Source organism: Anolis sagrei, chromosome 4 (genome assembly GCF_037176765.1).
Source record: "Anolis sagrei isolate rAnoSag1 chromosome 4, rAnoSag1.mat, whole genome shotgun sequence".
NCBI lineage: Eukaryota > Metazoa > Chordata > Lepidosauria > Squamata > Dactyloidae > Anolis > Anolis sagrei.
This window is the reverse complement of record NC_090024.1, coordinates 112,198,290-112,222,574: the sequence shown is the minus strand read 5'-3', so window position 1 is coordinate 112,222,574 and position 24,285 is coordinate 112,198,290.

The following is a 24,285-nucleotide window of genomic DNA, read 5'->3' as shown; positions in this document are numbered from 1 at the left end:
TTTCTCCTGACCTGACAATCCTTGTAAACAGAAGTAGCAAACTGTGATTTTTGTTCGTGATTTGGCTCCGTGAGTTTAATTTCTGATGACACCATGAAAAGGTAAAATTATTAATTATAGGATTCTTTGGTCATCCATGTCCTTTACCATATATTGCTCCCATGACCAACAGAAATACTGAAAGGGTTTGGTGGGCACTGACCTTGAGTTTTGTAGTTGTAGTTCACCTACATCCAGAGAGCACTGTGGACTCAAACAATGATAGATCTGGACCAAACTTGGCATGAATACCCAAATGTGAACGGTGGTGGAGTTTGGGGAAAATAGATTTTGACATTTAGGAATTGTAGTTGCTGGGATTTATAGTTCACTAAGAATCAAAGAGCATTCTGAACTCCAGCAATGATGAAATTGAACCAAATTTGGTACACAGAATCCCCATGACCAACAGAAAACATGGTGTTTCCTGATGGTTTTTGGTGACCCCCCCTGACACCGCCCCCCCCCCCATAACCACTTCAGGGGTCTCAACCCTCAGGTTGAGAAATTTAAAATATTGAGAGCAGTACATGTGAAAAAGATCTTGGAATCCTCGTGGACAGCAAGTTAAACATGAGCCAACAATGTGATGTGGCAGCAAAAAAAAAGCCAATGGGATTTTGGCCTGCATCAATAGGAGCATAGTGTCTAGATCAGTGGTTCCCAACCTGGGGTCCCCAGATGTTTGTGGCCTTCAACTGCCAGAAATCCTAACAGCTGGTAAACTGGCTGGGATTTCTGGGAGTTGTAGGCCAAAAACATCTGAGGACCCCAGGTTGAGAACCACTGGTCTAGATCTATGGAAGTAATGCTACCCCTCTATTCTGCCTTGGTTAGACCACATCTGGAATATTGTGCGCAATTCTGGGTACCACAATTGAAGAGAGATATTGACAAGGTGGAATGTGTCCAGAGGAGGGCGACTAAAATAATCAAGGGTCTGGAGAACAAGCCCTATGAAGAGCGGCTTAAAGAGCTGGGCATGTTTAGCCTGAAGAAGAGAAGGCTGAGAGGAGATATGATAGCCATGTATAAATGTGTGAGAGGAAGTCACGGGGAGGAGGGAGCAAGCTTGTTTTCTGCTTCCCTGGAGGCTAGTACACGGAACAATGGCTTCAAACTACAAGAAAGGAGATTCTGAACATGAGAAAGAACTTCCTGACTGTGAGAGCTGTTCAGCAGTGGAACTCTCTGCCCTGGAGTGTGGTGGAGGCTCCTTCTTTGGAAGCTTTTAAACAGAGGCTGGATGGCCATCTGTCAGGGGTGCTTTGAATGCAATATTCCTGCTTCTTGGCAGGGGGTTGGACTGGATGGCCCATGAGGTCTCTTCCAACTCTATGATTCTATGATTGTTTAACTTCAGAACCACAAATGCAGTTAGTGTGCAATCTCCGTTATCCCCAGTCCTTGTGGCAGAGAATCAAAAGGGATGGGAGTTGTCATTCAATAACACCAGGGAACCAAAATTGCTGAAGAGCACCAACCACTATGTAACAAATTAAAGTTGCCACCCTGTATCCATGGATTCTCTGTCCAAGGATTCAACAGCCTTTTGAAGGCTGATGTGGCCCTTGATGACAATCAGTTTGACACTCTTGGCTTAAGGGAAGCAGGATCAGCAAATGGAACCATGAATTGTCCATCCACACATTAAAACCTAAGGAGCAATCAATGCTATCATGGATTGCATACTCTCATACTTTGCTGAAACTGAATCTTTTGCTCAGGTGGTCTTCAGCAGTCTGGAGAGGGAATGCAGAATTAAATTGTATGAAGTGGAATGAAAAGCTGACATACATCTGAAAAATGGGAAAAGCAAAGCATAAAAGACACTCTGAACAGCCCCAGGGTTTCATTTCAGATTCCAAATGTTAGATGCTAACTTTAAAATCTTGATCAGAACTCTGGATGGAAAGAGTTGAGTAAGAGCAGTCCAAAATGTTGTAAAGCAAAAGAGAAAAGTTCACAAGGGATTAATGAGCAAATGAAATTGGACATGTTATGCCAAAGGATCTCTATGTTTTAAGTGCTATTGGAACAGCAACCAAAAGTCAGATGTTAAAAATTACACTGTCATCAAGAATTGTACACACGGCCAAATATTTCCACTGTGTATATTAAATATGAGGGCAATCCACCAGTGAGCAAAGGTGTGACATTTGAAGCCCTGACCCTTTGCGCAGAGTAAATAGCCTCTGGCAAAGGTACCACAAGGAGTGATTTTTGAATAAATAATTCAGCTGTCCGCAGTGCAAATGCCAAAGGAAGTACTGTATACAGAAGAGAATTGTCAGAAGTAACTATATCAGCTGCAGAGAATGTTGGTGTTCTTTTTGGGGCTTTTCTGCCGTCTGAACAGAACTATATCTTGGCAATGTATTGTCGAAGGCTTTCATGGCTGGAATCACTAGGTTCTTGTGGGTTTTCTCGGGCTATAGAGCCATGTTCTAGAGGCATTTCTCCTGACGTTTCGCCTGCATCTATGGCAAGCATCCTCAGAGGTTGAGAAGGTCTGTTGGAAGTAGGAAAAAATTTTCCTACTTCCAACAGACCTTCTCAACCTCTGAGGATGCTTGCCATAGATGCAGGCGAAACGTCAGGAGAAATGCCTCTAGAACATGGCTCTATAGCCCGAGAAAACCCACAAGAACCTAGTATATCTTGGCATTTTATGCCTAAAGAGAAAACTCCCCATAAAGTCTCCTCTGAAGAACAAATGAATGGTGCATCTCTGTAGTTAGGGAGATTTGAGGGAGACCATAGTTTCAAAAAATTAATTTTTGGGGAGCTAACCTTTCCAAATCATGATTAATTGATGATGCATACTGATTGGAATTCTGGGAGTATTAGGACCCTTCTACACTGTCATATAAATCCAGATTAAGATTGGAACTGGATTATGTGGCTGTGTAGACTCATATAATCCAGTTCAAAGACAATCATATGGATTATCTGCTTTGATAATCTGGTTTACATGGCAGTGTAGATCCAGCTCTACTCTAATAACACAGATATCTATAAATCAATTGTAAATAAGCAATTGTCCTATTTAAATTAGCTTCAATGGTGGTACACGCTCTGGTCACATCCCGCCTTGACTACTGCAACGCTCTCTACGTGGGGCTGCCCTTGAAGACGGCCCGGAAGCTTCAGCTAGTCCAGCGCGCGGCAGCCATGTTACTAACAGGAGCAGGACGCAGGGAGCACACAACGCCCTTGTTGTTCCAGCTCCACTGGCTGCCGATCTGCTTCCGGGCCCAATTTAAGGTGCTGGTGCTATCCTACAAAGCCCTAAACGGTTCCGGCCCAAAATACCTTTCGGACCGCATCTCGGCCTATGAGCTCACGAGGACCTTGAGATCGTCTGGGGAGGCCCTTCTCTCGATCCCGCCTGCCTCACAGGCACGCCTGGCGGGGACGAGGGATAGGGCCTTCTCAGTGGTGGCCCCCCGGCTGTGGAACACCCTCCCTGTTGACATCAGGCAGGCGCCCTCCCTTATGTCCTTCCGGAAGAGCCTGAAGACCTGGCTTTTCGAGAAGGCATTTAACTAAATGCTATGGTAACTGGAAATGACAACTGGAACGGAATGTAGACTACGAGATTGGTTATGATTCTATGATAAGACGAAGCGGATTATTTTAGTGTAGTTAGATGATAGTGTATTAGTGTTATGTTGTTGATAGTGTCATGGTAGTTATTGTATAATATGTTTGTTATATGTTGTACACCGCCACGAGTCGCCCTAGGGCTGAGAGCGGCGGTTAACAAATGAAGCAAATAAATAAATAAATAAATAAATAAATAAATAAACATGGGTACAAGTTTAAGTAACTTCAATAGTGAAATGTACACAACATATATACAGTTTACAACATAATTTCATAGGACATATACATCAATGAATATATCAAACTTAAAGGCAGTTTACATTGTGTTTAGTCCATTTGAGAATATGCCCATGATGTTACAACAAAAGTTCACGTTGTATTCCACAAACTTGAGAGTATCAAAACTGGCTCGCAATTGAAAGCAGAAGCAGGCTACACTACATTGAAGTTTCTTTGCAGAGCCATTGATGCTATTAATTAAAAACCACAGAAGTACTATTACCTTTGATTTAATGAAAGAAGCCTGAAGAAGAGAATGTTGTTCTTGAAACAAGGACACAAAAGCACCCGGGGAACCTTGTTGTGGACTCCTGAGTTGACTGAAAGCAACACGGACTGTTTCCAGTTTTGATACTCTCAAATTTGTGGAATACAACGTGAACTTTTGTTGTAACATCATGGACATATTCTCAAAAAGAGAATACTCTGGAACAAGCAACATATAATTGTCCTTCTTTAGGGGTCTCTTTCAAATCTATGGTACTATATCTCTTTGTGTGTGAATCATATAAATACACACACACACACACACACACATATATATGGCTGGATGGCTCTTTGTCAGGATTACATTTTCTTGCCCTGGTGAAGGTAGTTGGACTGGATGGCCTTAAGTATGAGGGTTCTGTGTGAGAAGTTTGCCCCAATTCTGTCATTGGTGGAGTTCAGCATGCTCTTTGATTGTAGATGAACTATAAATCCCAGTAACGACAACTCCCAAATGTCAAGGTCTATTTTCCCCAAACTCCATCTGTGTTCATTTTTGGGCATATGGAATATTCATGCCACATTTGGTCCAGATCCATCATTGTTTGAGTCCACAGTGCTCTCTGGATGTAGGTTAACTACAACTACCAAACTCAAGGTCAATGCCCACCAAACCCTTCTAGTGTTTTCTGTTGGTTATGGGAGTCCTGTGTGCAGAGGCGGTCCTAGGTAACTTTCAATGGTAAGCAAACAGTATTTTTTCCCCTCCCCCCCCCCAACCAATCATTGATATATATTTTCTGTTCGTCATGGGAGTTCTTTGTGCCATATTTGGTTTAATTCCATCATTGGTGGAGTTCAGAATGCTCTTTGATTTTAGGTGAATTATACATCCTAGTAACTACAATTCGCATATGTCAAGGTCTATTTCCCCCCAAGAGTGCCTCAAGAGTGCCCCTGGGCAAAATCAACTATACTGCGAATGCTTACTTTGCGTAATGGGTTGAACCTCCCCTGCCTGTGTGCCATGTTTGGTTCAATTCCATCATTGGTGGAGTTCAGAATGCTCTTTGATTGTAAATGAACTATAAATACCAAAAACTACAACTCCCAAATGACAAAATCAATTTTTAAGTGATGATCACTCCTTGGATTAGTAGGTGTCTTGTGGCCAAACTTAGAAGCAATTCGTCCAGTGGTTTTTTAGTTATGGTAATCCCACAAATGAACATTACATTTTAATTTATATAGATAAAGCAGGTACTGCAAATTCTGAAAAAAAAATCTGAAACATGGAATATTTGTGGTCTCAAGCATTTTGGATAAGGGATCCCCAATCTGTACAGCCAAGATGATGCTGAAATGACTGAGCATATCTACGGTTAAATGTTAATTATAAACACTTCAAAGCTTTTTGTTTTTGATACATACATATATTTCTGTTATTTTATGAAATCAATTATAGAATGATAATTTTAAAGGGTCATCTAGTTCATCTTGTGTGTCCCTGGCTTGCAAAAATACACAATTAAAACCCTCCCAAAAGATGACCTAAGGCAAATAAGTCATAAGCAAACTTCACATGAAAAACATACTGTTTGGTATGCAGAATGGTTGTATAACTTAAAGTATATTCCACTGCAGTCAATAGGCCTTCATTTCCATCTACTACCCCTCTCTTCTTTACATTGCTTCCTGAAAAGCAGAACATTGGTGTGCATGCTGGGAAATTCACGACGGCACCTTGAAGAGTCCATCATATTAAAGAGAATGAAGTGCCCAAGTGTCTATAGGACTCCAGAGGTTGTTCTGATTGTGACCCTTGTGTTTTGGATTGCTCAAAAAAAGAATAATTATTCCAACCTAATGACTATGATTTTATCTTAAAAGATACTTCTAATGAATATAGAGTAGCTTCCAAATAGAAATGTAAGGGATATCTTTTGTTTAAATAGCCTTTGATTGATCACCTGAGATTTAAGAGATTGAAGCATTAATAATTACATTTAAATAACTTTGCATGTTTCCAAACCATTAATATAGATGACTTTTGAGATTATGAAACCAATATGAGAAAGCTTAATAAAAAGGAACCACTTATTGAACAGAAGGCTATGCTTACGATTTGTCTTTTTATTATCTGTTACCATAATACATCAGAACCAAACTAACAAAATAAGTATGATCAGAACTCACATCTTCACATTTTAGTATTTGTACTCATCATGACTTTATGCGCTGGGATTGTGGTGCAACTGGCTGAGTGTCAGCTGCATTAAGATCACTCTGATCAAAAGATCATGAGTTCGAAGCCAGCCTGGGTTGGAGTGGGTTTCCAGCCAATTGTGTAGCCTGTTGTCGACCTTTGCAACCCAAAAGACAGTTGCATCTGTCAAGTAGGAAAATTAGGTACCACATTAAAGTGTGAGGAGGCTAAATTAACTAATTTATGAGGCCATTTATGAGAATATAGATCTCATTTGCTGTGACATATTGTGTCAGTAAAATAATAATAATGTGAACATGTAGAAGATTGAAAAAGTTTTTAAATATACTCATATAAAATCATCCTATTATCTATTGTAGCCACAAGCTCAGTTCTCATGCATTTTATTTAAAAGTTATATGCATTTATCCCTAAACTGCTGAAGTACTCTAAGGTACCAGCAAGCCCGTCTCTGAATATTCCTTGTCCTTGTCTGAGGCCACATATACACTGACCACTTACATGAGAATCAGCCCTGTGGTGGCCAAATACCACATGGATCTGCAGTAACATGGGGCATGGCCACTTTACCCGCTTTAACCAAAGTAAGCGGAAAGTCAGAATTCTGCCCTCACTTAGGGCCAATGGAGGCAATTGGCCCAATTCCCTTAGTAAACCCTATGAAATGTATAGGGTAGCCCTAAGGACCTAATCATATTGACTACCAAAATAACCATGGATTGTGATGAATTTGGTGGTTCCAGCCGGGGGGGGGGGGGGCATAGGAAACCCATTGTCTCATGCCTCGTATTGCCCAACTTACTAGAAACCCTTTCCCATAGGGGTAAGCACCTACCACTGGCTTTTTCCCACTGATGCCAGTGCAATACGGGAAGCCTTTCATGTTGTTGCTGCTGTGGCATATGTCAATTCCACTGTAGTAATAATAATAATAATAATAACACCCCACTACCATCTCCTCAAGGGACTCGGTGCGGCTTACATGAGGCCGAGCCTGAATACAAAAATACAAGCAAAACAACAATAGTACAAGCAATTAAAATAAAAATGTAGACAATAAAATATACAACATTATCAATAAGACAACACACAATTAAAAACAGTGGGAATGCCAAATGTAAAGTTAAAATGGAAATAATGCTGGGACATGGATGAAAAGGTGATAGTGGCGTTTGTGGAAAGACATACGAGCAGACCAAAAAAAAAAGTAAAGTGCTTTGGAGGACAAAGTGCTATGGGATCATTATTCCGGGAAGGCACACTGGAACAACCACATCTTCAAGCTCCTCCTAAAGACTGCCAAGGTTGGGGCCTGTCTGATGTCTTTAGGGAGTGAGTTCCAGAGTCGAGGGGCCACCACCGAAAAGGCCCCCCCTCTCGTCCCCACCAATCATGCCTGCGATGCTGGTGGGATCGAGAGCAGGGCCTCCCTGGATGATCGAAGAGATCGTGTGGGTTTGTATACAGAGATGCGGTCATGCAGGTAGGTGGGTCCCAAACTGTTCAGGGCTTTGTAGGTAAGAACCTGCTCCTTGAATTGGGTCCGGTAAATGAATGGCAGCCAGTTGAGCTCCTTGAACAGGAGGGTTGACCGCTCCCTGTAAGGCACCCCAGTTAACAACCTGGCCGCCGCCCGTTGGATCATCTGAAATTTCTGGGCCGTTTTCAAGGGCAGCCCCACGTAGAGTGCATTGCAGTAATCCAGTTTAGCCACAGAGCCCCACTGTAAGTAGCTGTCCATTGTGGGATGGGAGCCATTGGGCTCCATGGCTAAACTACAGTGGAACCGGCATATTTCGTAGCCATTGAAAACAGTCCCATCTTATTTATTTTTATTTATTTACAGTATTTCTATACCGCTTTTCTCACCCCTAGGGGGACTCAAACCATCTGATGAGGTTGTAAGACAACAGGCAGGCATGTAGCCGGGGGGGGGGGGGGCTTGAGGGGCTTCAGCCCCCCCCCCCAATTCTCAGGGTGGTTCGCGAAAAGGCCTTACTGGTGCATTATTTAAACTGTTATGTTTATTCATATCATGATCTGATCACCATACTCAATATATCCCATATGCATGGGGGTATTGGGGTAAAGATACAAACGGTTTGCTAGAGTAGACCCTCTTTCACTCAGACTCAGCCCCCCCAAAACTCAGCCCCCCCTGAAACCCCCCTGAAAAAAACTCAGCCCCCCCCCCCCGAATCGAAATCCTGGCTACGGGCCTGACAACAGGTGATATGTAGGCACATAAATAAACACACACATATTCCCAATCAATTAAACAAGATTGCCTTGATGTTTTACAACAACATGACCAATAAGATATCATAATAAACTAAAAAACCAGCATGGTAGTGGTTTGAGAGTTGGACTTACAGTTCTGGAGACCCGAGTTTAAATTTTTGTTTTTCAAAGGAGGGGAGAAATTATTATTATTATTATTATTATTATTATTTATTATTATTATTAACTTTATTTGTACCCCGCTAGCATCTCCCGAAGGACTCGATGCGGCTTACACAGGCCGAAGCCTCAAAACAACAATACAATAGAGAGCATAACATCACAATAGCAAGCAAATCAGCAATAAACAAAATAGCATAACACCACAATAACAAAGCAAATCAAACAATAAGCAAAATAACAACAATAGCAGTACATCAAGACATTATTAAAACTGGTTCGGCCGGCGCACTGGGGTACAAGGGTTAAAAGTGCTGAAATGGTAGGAGGCACGTGGGATTTAAAGTGCAGTGTGCAGCAACAATTAGTTATGCTAAGGTGCTACTAGGACTTGGGGTAGTTTGATGAAAATATCTTACTCATTTCAATAAAGTTTAACTGGTTTGGCTTATCAGTTCTATGCTTTCTTAGGTCTGATCCATTCCACGGACACTTCTAAGAATATGCTTTAGTGCATTAAACTGTTCATTGGAAACCTCTTCCTATGTAGAACATAAAAAGCAGCCTGGATTTGCTTCAATGCTCTGGCTATTACTTTGAAAAATTGCTTAAGAGCCGCTTCAGACAAGAAGAATGACCCAGGTTTTGTTCCTGTATAAATACATTTTATTCGGGAAATCTACATGGTTTTATTTTGGTACTGTTTCATTATCTGGGCGGAGGCCACTAGGGGTGCTAGAGAGAGAAGGATAGACCATTTTATGGGTCTGGAGGATAGGTTGAAGGGGGGAAACAATTTCCCTTGTTTTCTCGTTTTTCCCTTCACCCATGTGCCTGTCATGGAAACAACACTCGTTTATGATATGGGAAGGGATATGTGTGTGTGGAATAACCAGCAAAAATGGGGAAAATGATTTTACTCCTTCAACCCAGCCCCCGTCCTGATTAAATTGACTATCCTTCTCTCTCTAATGCCCCCTAGTGGCCTCCAGCTGGATAATGGAACAGTACCTTTTTTAAATCATAAAATAATTCCTGGGCTGGGTTGTTGTAGGTTTTTTTCGGGCTATATGGCCATGGTCTAGAGGCATTCTCTCCTGACGTTTTGCCTGCATCTATGGCAAGCATCCTCAGAGGTAGTGAGGTCTGTTGGAACTGGGAAAAAGGGTTTATATATCTGTGGAATGACCAGGGTGAGACAAAGGACTCTTGTCTACTGGAGCTAGGTGTGAATGTTTCAACTGACCACCTTGATTAGCATATAATGGCTTGACAGTGCCTAGAGGCATTCTGGACCATGGAAGGGTTTATATATCTGTGGAATGACCAGGGTGGGACAAAGGACTCTTGCCTGCTGGAGCTAGGTGTGAATGTTTCAACTGGCCACCTTGATTAGCATATAATGGTCTGAGGGTGCCCAGGGCAAATTTTGTTGAGAGGTGATTAGATGTCCTTGTTTGTTTCCTCTCTGTTGTTGTGCTGTTGTAATTTTAGTTTTTTAAATACTGGTTGCCAGATTTTGTTCATTTTCATGGTTTCCTCCTTTCTGTTGAAATTGTCCACATGCTTGTGTATTTCAATGGCTTCTCTGTGTAGTGTGACATGGTGGTTGTGAGAATGGTCCAGCATTTCTGTGTTCTCAAAAAAATTGCTGTGTCCAGGTTGGTTCATCAGGTGCTCTGCTATGGCTGACTTCTCTGATTGAAGTAGTCTGCAGCGCCTTTCATGTTCCTTGATTCGTGTTTGGGCAATGCTGCGTTTGGTGGTCCCTATGTAGACTTGTCCACAGCTGCATGGTACACGGTAGACTCCTGCAGAAGTGAGAGGGTCCCTCTTGTCCTTTGCTGAACGAAGCATTTGTTGGATTTTCTTGGTGGGTTTGTAGATAGTTTGTATGTTGTGTTTCCTCATCAGCTTCCCTATGCAGTCAATGGTTCCCTTGATGTATGGCAAGAACACTTTTCCTCTGGGTGGATCTTTGTCTTGACTCTCGTGGCTTGTTCTCGGTCTTACAGCTCTTCTGATGCTGCAAGTCGTCTCTGCACCACGAGATGCAGAGCCAATCTTAAAAAATGGGGCTACAGGGTGGAATCCTCGGCATGCGAGTGCGGAGAAGAGCAAACCACTGACCACCTGCTGCAATGCACCCTGAGCCCTGCCACATGCACAATGGAGGACCTTCTTGCGGCAACCCCAGAGGCACTCCAAGTGGCCAGATACTGGTCAAAGGACATTTAACCAAATACCAAATTTGCAAAATCTGTGTTTTTTTTTCCTTTTTCTTTTTAATCTGTGTGTTTGTTTTGCTCTGTTAGAATTGTGATACAATGGTTGCTGGTGACACGATAAATAAATAAGCTCTTCTGATGTCTGAGGTGGAGTATCCATTGGCCTGTAGAGCCCAGTTTAGGTGGTTCAGTTCATCTTGGAGAAGGTGGGGTTCGCAGATTATTTTTGCACGGTCTGCCAAGGCTTTAATGGTGCTTCTTTTTTGACTTGGGTGATGGTTGGAGTTTTTATGTAGATATCTATCTATGCGTGTGGGTTTTCTGTAAACGGTGTGACCCAATTGTTGATCTGGTTTATGGATGACTAGGACATCTAGAAATTTTCAGACTTCACAGATTAGTTTAAATTAACCCTATATTTTCTGAAATTAAGTGTATCTCTATGTAGTTATCTGTTTGTAAAATCCTGGTCCCAAGCAAGACGACCACCACTGCTTTAACTGTAACTCCAAAATAATAAAAAAGGAGGCTAGATGAAAATGGTTGAAAACCAATGTATACATTTTGTACATGTGTTCAGTGGTCAGGAGCAGGCCCATAGCCAGGATTTCATTTCGGGGGGAGGGGGGGGGCTGAATTTTTTTCAGGGGGGTTTTTGGGGGGGGGGGCTGAGTTTCGGGGGGGGGCTGAGTTTCGGGGGGGGCTGAGTCTGAGTGAAAGAGGGTCTAGCCTAGCAAACCTTTTGTATCATTACCCCAATACCCCCATGCATATGGGATATATTGAGTATGGTGATCAGATCATGATATGAATAAACATAACAGTTTAAATAATGTACCAGTAAGGCCTTTTCGCGAACCACCATGAGAATTTCAGGGGGGGGGGGCTGAAGCCCCTCGAGCCCTCCCCCCCCCCCCCCCGGGGCTACATGCCTGGTCAGGAGGGTGAAAGAAATCCAAGCAAGAAGGCAATGAGAAAAACCTGAGCTACTTTAAGAAAGATTTTGAATGAAAAGCACATACTACACAAACCGTAAAAACCCTCTCCCCCCTATTTGTTACTTTCATGACTTTTCATCTTCAAATATTTGTGACTGTAGTTTTTTTTTAAAAAAACACTGCTTGCAAAATAGTTTTTAAAAGAAGGTTTGAGTCTAGCTATTGACAAATTAACTCTGATCCACATTTCCCCTCTTTCTTCCCGCTGTCCATTTGTCATAACATTTATAGTTCTGCTCTAATGAGGAGGTGAGATGCCTCTTTAAAAGCAGCTGGAAAGAAAACAAACACATCTTCTGAGCCTGCCAAGCAAGTGTAGAGAGACAGATTAATTTTGTTGGGCACTTCAAAGGGATCCCCCCTTTATCAAAAAAGCACTTTCATTGATGGCAGAGTGGCACCCTCCCCATGTGGCATGGAAAGTCTGAGCTGCATTCTTAACTTGGTATAATGGGGGAAGTTGATAGACAATCGTAATAATATTAGTTTCCTTCCAAATTTCAGATTATTAGTCATTAATTTGGAAGATCTGAAGTGGTTAGTTCTGTGCATGGATGATAATGATGATGATGATGATGATGATGATGATGATGATGATTCTTTAAAAAAGATTTGGGATATATCTATTTTTTCATGATAAAAAAGTAAAAATATTCGGAGCTGTTTTTAGGGCATGGTGTCAGTTGTAATACTTTGTTGTTTAAATTTGTTATAATTTTATGCTTGGCAATTGAATCTTTATACGTTCCACCTCGTAATTTAAGATCTACTGAGGAGGCCCTGCTCTCGGTCCCACCAGCGTCTGAAACACGTCTGATAGGATGTGTGGAACTCACTTCTGGGGGAAATTAGGGCATCATCATCCCTCCTCTCCTTCAGGAGGAAGGTAAAGACGTAGTTGTGGGACCAGGCCTTTGGGCATTCTGACAACTAGATAAGACAATCAGACGAGTAAGACTGACAGGACTGACAATGTGGAATTGAAATTGGAACTATGAGATAGCGAATGCTGACCGTTTTTGAGGAGGAATTGGGTTTGTATTGGTTTTTATTGATCTTATTGGTTTTATGGTTGTAATGCAGGAATTGTTGTTTAACTGTGTATGGATGCTATTTTGTTTTACGACTGTTATGTGATGCTGGCATCGAATTGTGCCTTTGCTTTTGTAAGCCGCCCTGAGTCCCCTTCGGGGTGAGAAGGGCGGGGTAGAAGAAACCAAAATAAATAAATAAATAAATAGGGATGAGGGACAGGGCCTTCTCGGTGGTGACCCCCCACTTATGGAATTCGCTTCCCAGCGAGATTAGATCGGCGTCCTCCCTCCTTACTTTTAAGAAAAAACTAGAGACGTGGTTTTGGAGCCAGGCCTTTGGCTAGTGGGCACAACAGCAATTTAGGCACTGATCTCGGACAATAGGATTGTTTGAAAATTGGAAATGGCTTTATGACCTATGATTCTGTGATCTGTTCTATGTGGTTATGTAATTTTAATTAATATCACTGCTTAATTGTTATGTAATGGATTTTATATTGCTGCTTTATATTGTTGTATTGATATTGTTACCATTGAATAGTTGCCTGTGTTAGCCGCCCTGAGTCCCCCCTCGGGGGTGAGAAGGGCGGAGTAGAAATTGTCTAGACAAATAATTAAATAATTAAATAAATAAATAAATGATTCTTTAAAACACAAGTGCATTTGGTGTATTTCACACTTTAGTTGCTATGACTAATGGCAGGTGGGTACATTTCTGCCATCTATATATCTCAGTCATCTACCATCTTTTAAATATTGATTTGCTAAACCTGATTTCTTGAGAGACATTGCAGACTTCGAGTGCACTTATTAGGTTTGCGTCCATACTATTCTGTGCATATAATCTTATTTTTTCTTCATAAAGTTTTTAAAACAGTGCTTGGTTATTGAGGAGCTTCTATTTGAAACAAACATCTCATGGTTTATTGTCAAAGGCTTTCATGGCTGGAATCACTGGGTTGTTGTAGGTTTTTTTTTGGGCTATATGGCCATGTTCTGGAGGCAATTTTTCTCCTGACCTTTTGCCTGCATCTATGGCAAGCATCCTAAGAGGAAGTGAGGTCTGTTGGAACTAGGAAAAAGGGTTTATATATCTGTGGAATGACCAGGGTGAGACAAAGGATTCTTGTCTGCTGGAGCTAGGTATGAATGTTTCAACTGACCACCTTGATTAGCATATAATGGCCTGACAGTGCCTAGAGCAAACTTTTGTTGAGAGGTGATTAGAATGCTGTGTCCAGGTTGGACCACCAAACACAGAGCCCAAACACGAGTCAAGGAACATGAAAGGCACTGCAGACTACTTCAACCAGAGAAGTCAGCCATAGCAGAGCACCTGATGACCAACCTAGACACAGCATTTTATTTGAGAACACAGAAATGCTGGACCACTCTCACAACCACCATGTCAGACTACACAGAGAAGCCACTGAAATACACAAGCATGTGGACAATTTCAACAGAAAGGAGGAAACCATGAAAATGAACAAAACCTGGCTACCAGTATTAAAAAAAACTCTTAAATTACAACAGCACAACAACAGAGAGGAAACAAAGGACATCTAATAACCTCTCAACAAAAGTTTGCTCTAAGCACTGTCGGGCCATTATATGTTAATCAAGGTGGTCAGTTGAAACATTCACATCTAGCTCCAGCAGACAAGAGTCCCTTGTCTCACCCTGGTCATTCCACAGATATATAAACCCTTTTTCCTAGTTCCAACAGACCTCACTATCTCTGAGGATGCTTGCCATAGATGCAGGTGAAACGTCAGGAGAGAATGCCTCTAGACCATGGCCATACAGCCCAAAAAAACCTACAACAACCCAGTGATTCCGGCCATGAAAGCCTTCGACAGTAAACCATGAGATGTTTGTTTCCAATAGAAGCCCGAAAAAACCTACAACATTTCATGCTTTGGTAGTTATTCCAAACTTCTGAAAAACAATGCAAAAATTATTCTTAAGTCTTGTTGTTTATTCATTCAGGTGCATCCAACTCTTCATGATCTCATGGACCAGTCCACACCAGAGCTCCCTGTTGGCTGTCACCACCCCCAGTTCCTTCAAGGTCAAGCCAGTCACTTCAAGGACGCCATCCATCCATCTTGCCCTTGGTTGGCCCCTCTTCATTTTTCCTTCCTTTCTCTAGCATAATTGTCTTCTCTAAGCTTTCCTCCCTTCTCATGATATGGCCAAAGTACTTCATCTTTGTCTCTAATATCCTTCCCTCCAGTGAGCAGTCAGGCTTTATTTCTGAAGTATGGACTGGTTGGATCTTCTTGTGGTCCAAGGCACTCTCAGAACCTTCCTCCAACATCACAGTTCAAAAGCATCTATCTTCCTTCGCTCAGCCTTCCCTATGGTCCAGCTCTCACATCCATAGGTGACTATGGGAAATATCATTGCTTTAACTATGTGGATCTTGGTTGCCAGTATGATGTCTCTGTTCTTCACTATCTTATCGAGATTGGTCATTGCTCTCCTCCCAAGAAGTAAATGTCTTCTGATTTCCTGGCTGCAATCTGTGTCTGAAGTAATCTTTGCACCTAGAAATATGAAGTCTGTCACTGCCTCCACATTTTCTCCCATTTGCCAGTTATCAATCAGTCTTGTTGTTTGGTTTTTTTAATGTTTAGCTGCAACCCAGCTTTTGCACTTTCTTTTTTCACCTTGATTAGAAGACTCCTCAGTTCCTCCTCACTTTCAGCCATCAAAGTCTACTTCAGCATAAACCCATTTGAAATCAATGGAACCTACTTTTAAGTCGACATGCATGGGATTTTGCTGTTAGAACAAAAAATCTGGTCTAAACATTATAAATTCTATCCAGTTAACCCCCTCTGGTTGATTTTTTAAAGTCATTTTGCAAAGGCCTTAGTGTTACATTTGTAAGCATCGAAAATCATGTAGCTAGGAGAAAACCCTCCTTCTCTTATAGTAACATCTTCCCATCAGACTTTGGGATAAATAGACTTCTCCATTTACCACTGACACGTGCATGAGGAACAGCCCATAACATGATTGAACTCCATTGATTTTTCATAAAAGTTTAATAAGACGATACAGGTCAAAAGCTTTGCAAAATTTGCAATAAATTTCAGTGGCTATCAGAACTAGAGTTTGCAGAAAAAGCTGACAGGAAAGGAGTGAAAGTAGTGGCTAAAACTGTGATAGTAATGAGCACGGAGAAACTTTTTGATCCATGCTTTGAAAGGCATGAAAGCCCTTTGCTTTCCCTCATCATCAAATTATATTCAGTCCTCTTGAGCAGAGGTCCTCAAACTTTTTCAACAGAGGGCCAGGTCACAGTCCCTCAAACTGTTGGAGGGCCGGATTATAATTTGAAAAAAACATGAACGAATTCCTATGCACACTGCATATCTCTTATTTTTAGTTCAAACAACAGTTAAAAACAATACAATAATTAAAAGGAAGAACAATTTTAACAAATATAAACTTATTAGTATTTCAATGGGAAGTGTGGGCCTGGTTTTGGCTGATGAGATAGGATTGAAGCAGGCCAATGGGATTTTGGCCTGCATCAATAGGAGCATATTGTCTAGATCTAGGGAAGTAATGCTACCCCACTATTCTGCCTTGGTTAGACAACACCTGGAATATTGTGTCCAATTCTGGGTACCACAATTGAAGAGAGATATTGACAAGCTGGAATGCGTCCAGAGGAGGGCGACTAAAATTGTCAGGTTTAACAATGTATTGTAATGTAATATAGCTGAGTCATGCTAATGGGCTTCTATTGGAAATGCTGAGTCATGCATTAACTGTATATAGAACTTCATTTGGGGAATGTGTTCTGGCCTAGTCCAGGTGATTGTGAATGATGCAATCCTGGGTTTGAGTTGAGTCAATGAGTTGGGAACCAATCAGTGATTATTTATTTATTTATTTATTTGGTTTACTTTTACCCCGCCCTTCTCACCCCGAAGGGGACTCAGGGCGGCTTACACATCCAAGGCACAATTCGATGCCCATAGCATACATCAATAATAAACAGTAAAGCAAAATAACACAAATTAGCAAACAACAACAATACATTGCATCTAAACCCGTTAAAACCAATAAAACCAATAAAATTTCATACAAACCGATACAAACCGCTTCTTCCTTATTGCCAGTCAATGTTCGCTATCTCATGGTTCAGAGTTTTCTTCCACATTTATCAGTCCACATATATCAGTCCTGCCGGTCCTAATTGCCTGGTTGTCCTATCTAGTTAGCAGATTGCCCGAAGGCCTGGTCCCACAACCACATCTTTGCCTTCCTCCTAAAGGACAGGAGTGATGTCGATGCCCTGATATCCACTGGGAGTGAGTTCCACAGGTGGGGGGCCACCACTGAGAAGGCCCTGCTCCTCGTCCCCACCAGCCTTGCTTGGGAAAGCGGTGGAGTCGAGAGCAGGGCCCCCTCAGATGATCTTAAATTCCGTGGTGGGACGTAAATGAATTGCTATGTGTAAATGAATTGTATATAAGGAAGTCATGTACAGTGTATATTTCTCCTTGTGCTGTGATGTTGTTCATCGAAGGCTATATGTAATTAAAGAACCTGTCTGCTAAGACAAGATATAACTGTATGATGTGGTAAGTCTGTAATATCATCTAGACTGGGGGAAAGACAATGGTAAAACTGACAATGGCCGGGCATGTGCTCAAGTGTCTGTAAAAGGTTCCAGCTTGGCTGCAGGCTGTGGGAGCAGTTGACTGAAAATACTGTGCAGGAAGAAGGTACTGGAAAGCGCTGAAGTTGTGCAACTGATCTGCTGCTGAATTGTTAAGTTAATCTCAAGGGTCTGGAGAACAATCCCTATGAAGAGTGGCTTAAAGAGCTGGGCATGTTTAGCCTGAAGATGAGAAGGCTGAGAGGAGACATGATAGCCGTGTATAAATATGTGAGAGGAAGCCACAGGGAGGAGGGAGCAAGCTTGTTTTCTGCTTCCTTGGAGACTAGGACGCGAAACAATGGCTTCAAACTACAAGAAAGGAGATTCCATCTGAACATGAGGAAGAACTTCCTGACTGTGAGAGCTGTTCAGCAGTGGAACTCTCTGCCCCAGAGTGTGGTGGAGGCTCCTTCTTTGGAAGCTTTTAAACAGAGGCTGGATGGCCATCTGTCAGGGGTGATTTAAATGCAATATTCCTGCTTTATGGCAGGGGGTTGGACTGGATGGCCCATGAGGTCTCTTCAAACTCTTTGATTCTATGATTCTATGATTGTTGTTGTTGTTGTTGTTGTTGTGTGCTTTCAAATCGTTTCAGACTTAGCTTGACCCTGAGCAAGGGTTGGGTTAATGACCTTGGAGGGCCTTATCCAGCCCCCGGGCCATAGTTTGAGGACCCCTGCTCTAGATTTTTTGTTCACAAACTGAAAGCTTGAACTGTATTAGTTATAATGGTTGAATGGTGAGTCAAAAGCAAATCCCAGGGCCCTTCCAGACAGGCCCTATATCCCAGGATCTGATCCCAGGTTTTCTGTTTATCCCAGATTATCTGGTAGTGGAGACTCATATAATCCAGTTTAATGCATAAAATCTGATATCAGATCCTGGGATATGGGGCCTATCTGGAAGGGCCCCTACTCATTCAATATTTGGAAAAATGGTTCAGCGCCTTTGACATTTTCTTTAAAAGTTATCCAAAACCAGGTGTGGATTCAAAGCTCTACTGCTGTGGGACTGTTGATTGCATGAAGGTTTTGATATCTATATAAATAAAAATGTAATGTTAGTTCGTGCTACCATTAGAACTCAAAAACCACTGGGAGAATTGACACCAAATTTGGACACAAGACACCTAACAGTCCAATTTATGTCCTCCACTAAAAAAAATATGATTTTGTCATTTGGTAATTGTCGGTGCTGGGATTTATAGTTCACCTACAATCAAAGAGCATTCTGAACTCCACCAATGATGGAATTGGGCCAAACTTAGCACACAGGGCTCCCGTGACCAACAGAAAAAACTGGAAGGGTTTGGTGAGCATTGACCTTGAGTATGGGAATTATAGTTCACCCACATCCAGAGAACACTGTGGACTCAAACAATGATGGATTTGGACCAAACTTGGCACGAATATTCCATATGCCCAAATATGAACACAGATAGAGTTTGGAGGAAATACACCTTGACATTTGGAATTTGTACTTACTGGGATTTATAGTTCACCTACAATCAAAGAGCATTCTGAACTCCACCAATGATGGAATTGAACCAAACATGGCATACAGGACTTCCATGACCAACAGAACACACTGGAAGGGTTTGGTGGGCATTGATCTTGAGTTTGGGAGTTGTAGTTCACCTTCATCCAGAGAGCACTGTGGACTCAGACAATGATGGATCTGGACCAAACTTGACACAAAAATTCCATATGCCTAAATATGAACACAGATGGAGTTTGGAGGAAATAGACCTTGGCATTTGGGATTTGTAGTTACTGGGATTTATAGTTCACTACAATTAAAGAGCATTCTGAAACCCACAAATGACATAAATGGGGCAAACTTCCCACACAGAATCCCCATGACCAACAGAAAATACTTAAGGCCATCCAATCTATCTCTCTTCACCAGGGCAAGAAAATGTAATCAGAGCCCTCCTGACAAGGAGCCATCCAGCCTTAGATGTAGATAGATAGATAGATATTATTCACACACAGAGAGAGATAGTATCGTAGATTTGAAAGGGACCCCTAAAGAAGGACAGTGATATGTTACTTGTTCCAGGGTGGGCAAACCAGACAATCTCTACAACAACACTGACAAAGAACAAGATATAGATAGATATGATTCTCTCTCTCACACACAGATATAGTATCATAGATTTGAAAGAGACCCTTAAAGAAGGACTATGATATGTTGCATGTTCCAGAGTAGGCAAACCAGACCCTCTCTACATCAACACTGACAAAGAAACAAGAAATACTGTTTACTCACAAGCATAAAGGAATTGCATATATTAGAAACCAACACTTTCTCGTTACTGTATTATCCAGATCATCAGACTGGGCCACAGCAACGCGTGGCAGGGGACAGCTAGTGTATAATATATCCGTTGTTTAAGCCCCGGTTTCTGATTTAATTGTGCTCAGTGTCTCAACTGTGTAACATCTCCTTCAGGTCAACTTGGCTATGAAAACTATCACGTCTAAGAATATCCATGGAATATAGGATGACATGGTCGGCAGAGTTCAGAGCCGGGACTTTCTCAAAGAGATTACCATTGACCAATCTTTCACTTTAAGGTGCAGAGCAGTGCTTGTGACCAGTGCTAGCTCGCAGTTTCCTGAATGGCCTGCCAAACAAGCACAGATGCAGATAGTGAGAACTTTTTGCTTACTGATAACAATGATGCTGGAGTGATGTCCCTTTCCGACATCTACTCAGAAAGCATGTCGGTCTTTGCAGAAAACCGGCGTGTTGCAGAAAACAACCCATAAACAAGCAAAGGATACAGCACCCGCAGGAAGGAAGGCCAAGAACAGACAAAAAGGAAACCTCTTTTTTGGCTGGTAGATGTTGATTATGTTTGCAAAAGTCTGAGCATGTTTTGCAAAAAGGGGGAAAGGGGTGGCCTTGAAAACCTCACGCTATTTCACATTTGTATAGGTAGCTTTATGGTGTGCTGAAAGCATTGCTGGAAAGTTGTTTTCGGATTCGCGATCACAATGGTTGTGCCTTAAATTGTGGGTTGATTAGAGTCTGGGGATTTAACAAAAGTATTTATTTATTTATTTATTTCGCGCATTTCTACCCCGCCCTTCTCAACCACCAAGGGGGGACTCAGGGCAGCTTACAAAAGGCACAATTCGATGCCAACACAAACAATGTATTTATTTATTTATTTATTTATTTACTTTATTTGTATACCGCAGTTAACAACAAGAGCAAAAATCAGTGCTAACAACATACACTATTTAAAAACAATTAACACCGTAGTATACTAAGTAATTAACATCAATAAACAACACATTAACATCTCGTAACTAGAATAGTGATCCAACTCGTCACCCGTAATTCCGTTTTCCTATATTCATTATATTCATTGCACTGCTTATCCGAAGGCCTGTTCAAATAGCCAGGTTTTCAGTTTTCTTCGAAACACCATTAACGAGGGGGCTGATCTAATGTCCATGGGAAGGGCGTTCCACAGCCGAGGGGCCGCCACTGAGAAGGCCCTGTCCGTCGTCCCCGCCAAATGTGCCTGTGATGCAGGTGGGATCGAGAGCAGGGCCTCCCCAGAGGATCTTAAAGTCCTGGTGGGTTCATAGGCGGAGATACGTTCGGATATGTAACTTGGGCCAGAACCGTTTAGGGCTTTATAGGCCAACACCAGCACTTTGAATTGTGCCCGGTAGCAAATTGGTAGCCAGTGGAGCTGGGGCAGCAGAGGAGTTGTATGCTCCCTGCGCTCTGCTCCTGTTAGTATCATGGCTGCCGAACGTTGAACCAATTGAAGCTTCCGAGCCGTCTTCAAAGGCAACCCCACGTAGAGAGCGTTGCAGAAGTCTAAACGGGATGTAACCAGAGCGTGGACTACCGTGGCCAAGTCAGACTTCCCAAGGTACGGGCGCAGCTGGCGCACAAACTTTAACTGTGCAAAAGCTCCCCTGACCACCGCTGAAACCTGGGGTTCCAGGCTCAGCGATGAGTCCAGGATCACACCCAAGCTGCGAACCTGCGTCTTCAGGGGGAGTGCGACCCCATCCAACACAGGCTGTAACCCTATACCCCGTTCGGCCTTACGACTAACCAGGAGTACCTCTGTCTTGTCTGGATTCAGTTTCAATTTGTTCGCCCTCATCCAGACCGTCACAGCGGCCAAGCACCGGTTCAGGACCTGGACAGCCTCCTTAGTAGTAGGTGGAAAGGAATGACAATAAGATAAAACATATATAAACAGCAATTATAAACAATTAAAACAATCAATTATACATCATAATCAATAAAACCAATCTAATGCTCAACGTTCGCCAGCTCAGAGTCCGTAAATTCGTTCCACGTTGTCAAATCCTATCAATTCTAGTCGTCATTGTCCTTTGTCTATCTGCCAGATTACCCAAAAGCCTGGTCCCATATCCATGTTTTTAATTTCCTTCTATAAGAGAGGAGGGATGTTGATGACCTAATTTCCCTGGGGAGTGAATTCCACAAGTGAGGGGCCACCACCGAGAAGGCCCTGCTCCTCGTCCCCACCAACCTCACTTGTGATAGAGGTGGGGCCGAGAGCACGGCCTCCCCAGACGATCTTAAACTCCGAGGCGGGACGTAGAGGGAGATGCGTTCGGAGCCGTATAGGGTATGGTTGTATTATTTATTCATTTATTTACCGCATTTGCATACCGCCTTTCTCAGCCAGAGGCGACTCAAGGTGGTTCACAGACGTCAGCGATTTGATGCCATAATAAATATCAAAATACAGTTAAAACAATTATAAAAACAATTCAACATTTAAAATGTAATATAAAAGAAACAATAATATATGTAAAAACAAGATCCTTGGCATCTCCTTACTAAAATCGTTGTCCAGTTGCATCATCGTTTGATCCATATATTTGCTTTCATCTATTCTGCTTTAGTTAGACCACACCTGGAATATTGTGTCCAATTCTGGGCACCACAATTCAAGAGAGATATTGACAAACTGGAATGTGTCCAGAGGAGGGCGACCAAAATGATCAAGGGTCTGGAGAACAAGCCCTATGAGGAGCGGCTTAAGGAGCCGGGCATGTTTAGCCTGAAGAAGAGAAGGCTGAGAGGAGATATGATAGCCATGTATAAATATGTGAGAGGAAGCCACAGGGAGGAGGGAGCAAGCTTGTTTTCTGCTTCCCTGGAGGCTAGGACGCGAAACAATGGCTTCAAACTACAAGAAAGGAGATTCCATCTGAACATGAGGAAGAACTTCCTGACTGTGAGAGCCGTTCAGCAGTGGAACTCTCTGCCCCAGAGTGTGGTGGAGGCTCCTTCTTTGGAAGCTTCTTTGGAGGCTGGATGGCCATCTGTCAGGGGTGATTTGAATGCAATATTCCTGCTTTTTGGCAGGGGGTTGGACTGGATGGCCCATGAAGTCTCTTCCAACTCTTTGATTCTATGATTCTATGAATTATGCTCCAGTAAAAGCTTGCTCGAAAAGCCAGGTCTTAACTATTTTGCAGAATGTTAGAAGGGAGGGAGCTGATCTTATATCCCTGGGAAGGGCGTTCCATAGCCGAGGGGCTGGAGATTTGCTCACATTCCATTGCCTGGAGCTGAGTCTATGAAAGTGGGAAAATTTTCACCCTCATTTCCTACATAGACTTACTTAGGTGATCCCTTGTTGGCCAAGTAGGATAGTCTTCCAAGATCAGTATTCTTGTGGGTCCGTAGGTGACTGTGGAGCCCTATTCTTGATCTGCATCTTCTCCCGCAGTGAGGGCATTAGTTTCCAGGTGGAAGGCGGTCTTGGTCAGGGTTGGCTTGATGCACCTTCCTCTTGGCACGTTTCTCTCTTTCACCCTCCATTCGTGCCTCTGCAAATTCTGCAGCACTGCTGGTCACAGCTGACCTCCAGCTGGAGCGCTCAAGGGCCAGGGCTTCCCAGTTCTCAGTGTCTATGCCAGAGTTTTAAGGTTGGCTCTGAGCCCATCTTTAAATCTCTTTTCCTGTCTTCCTACATAGAGCCAACCCACAAAACCTGAAGACTCAGGACCAGGCCCTGTCATCTACTTTTCACAGTAAGTGATTTCTTTTCATTCAGGCCCCTTCTATACTACTACATAAAATTAGGATTATCTCTTTGAACTGGATTATATGGCAGTGTAGATTCATATAATCCAGTTCAAAGTAGATAATCTGGATTATCTGATTTGCTTATTTGGATTATATGGCAGTGAAGAAAGGGCCTCACTAGATTGGATGTAAAGCATTGAAAAGAAATCTATATGGGACTAGGACTCTACAGAGTCCCACTTTCACGTGGTTATTGTTCTGGCCATACACACTTGATTGGCTTGGCTGAAACCCATTGTTACTAATCCAGTCTCTGAGTTAGTCATTTCCCCAACCTCTGGGGTGAAGGACATCATAGTAGCTGACTGCAATGTCATAACATGCTCATTTTCATGCTGAAGTAGCACGTGCTTGAATGTCAAAACATAGTTCGTTTCATGTTGAAATAGCTTATCATGTCTCCTGAACCATTTCCTCCAGAGCAAGCTTAGGAAATAGCAAAAACCATATGGGGAACGACCATTGCAAGAATGCT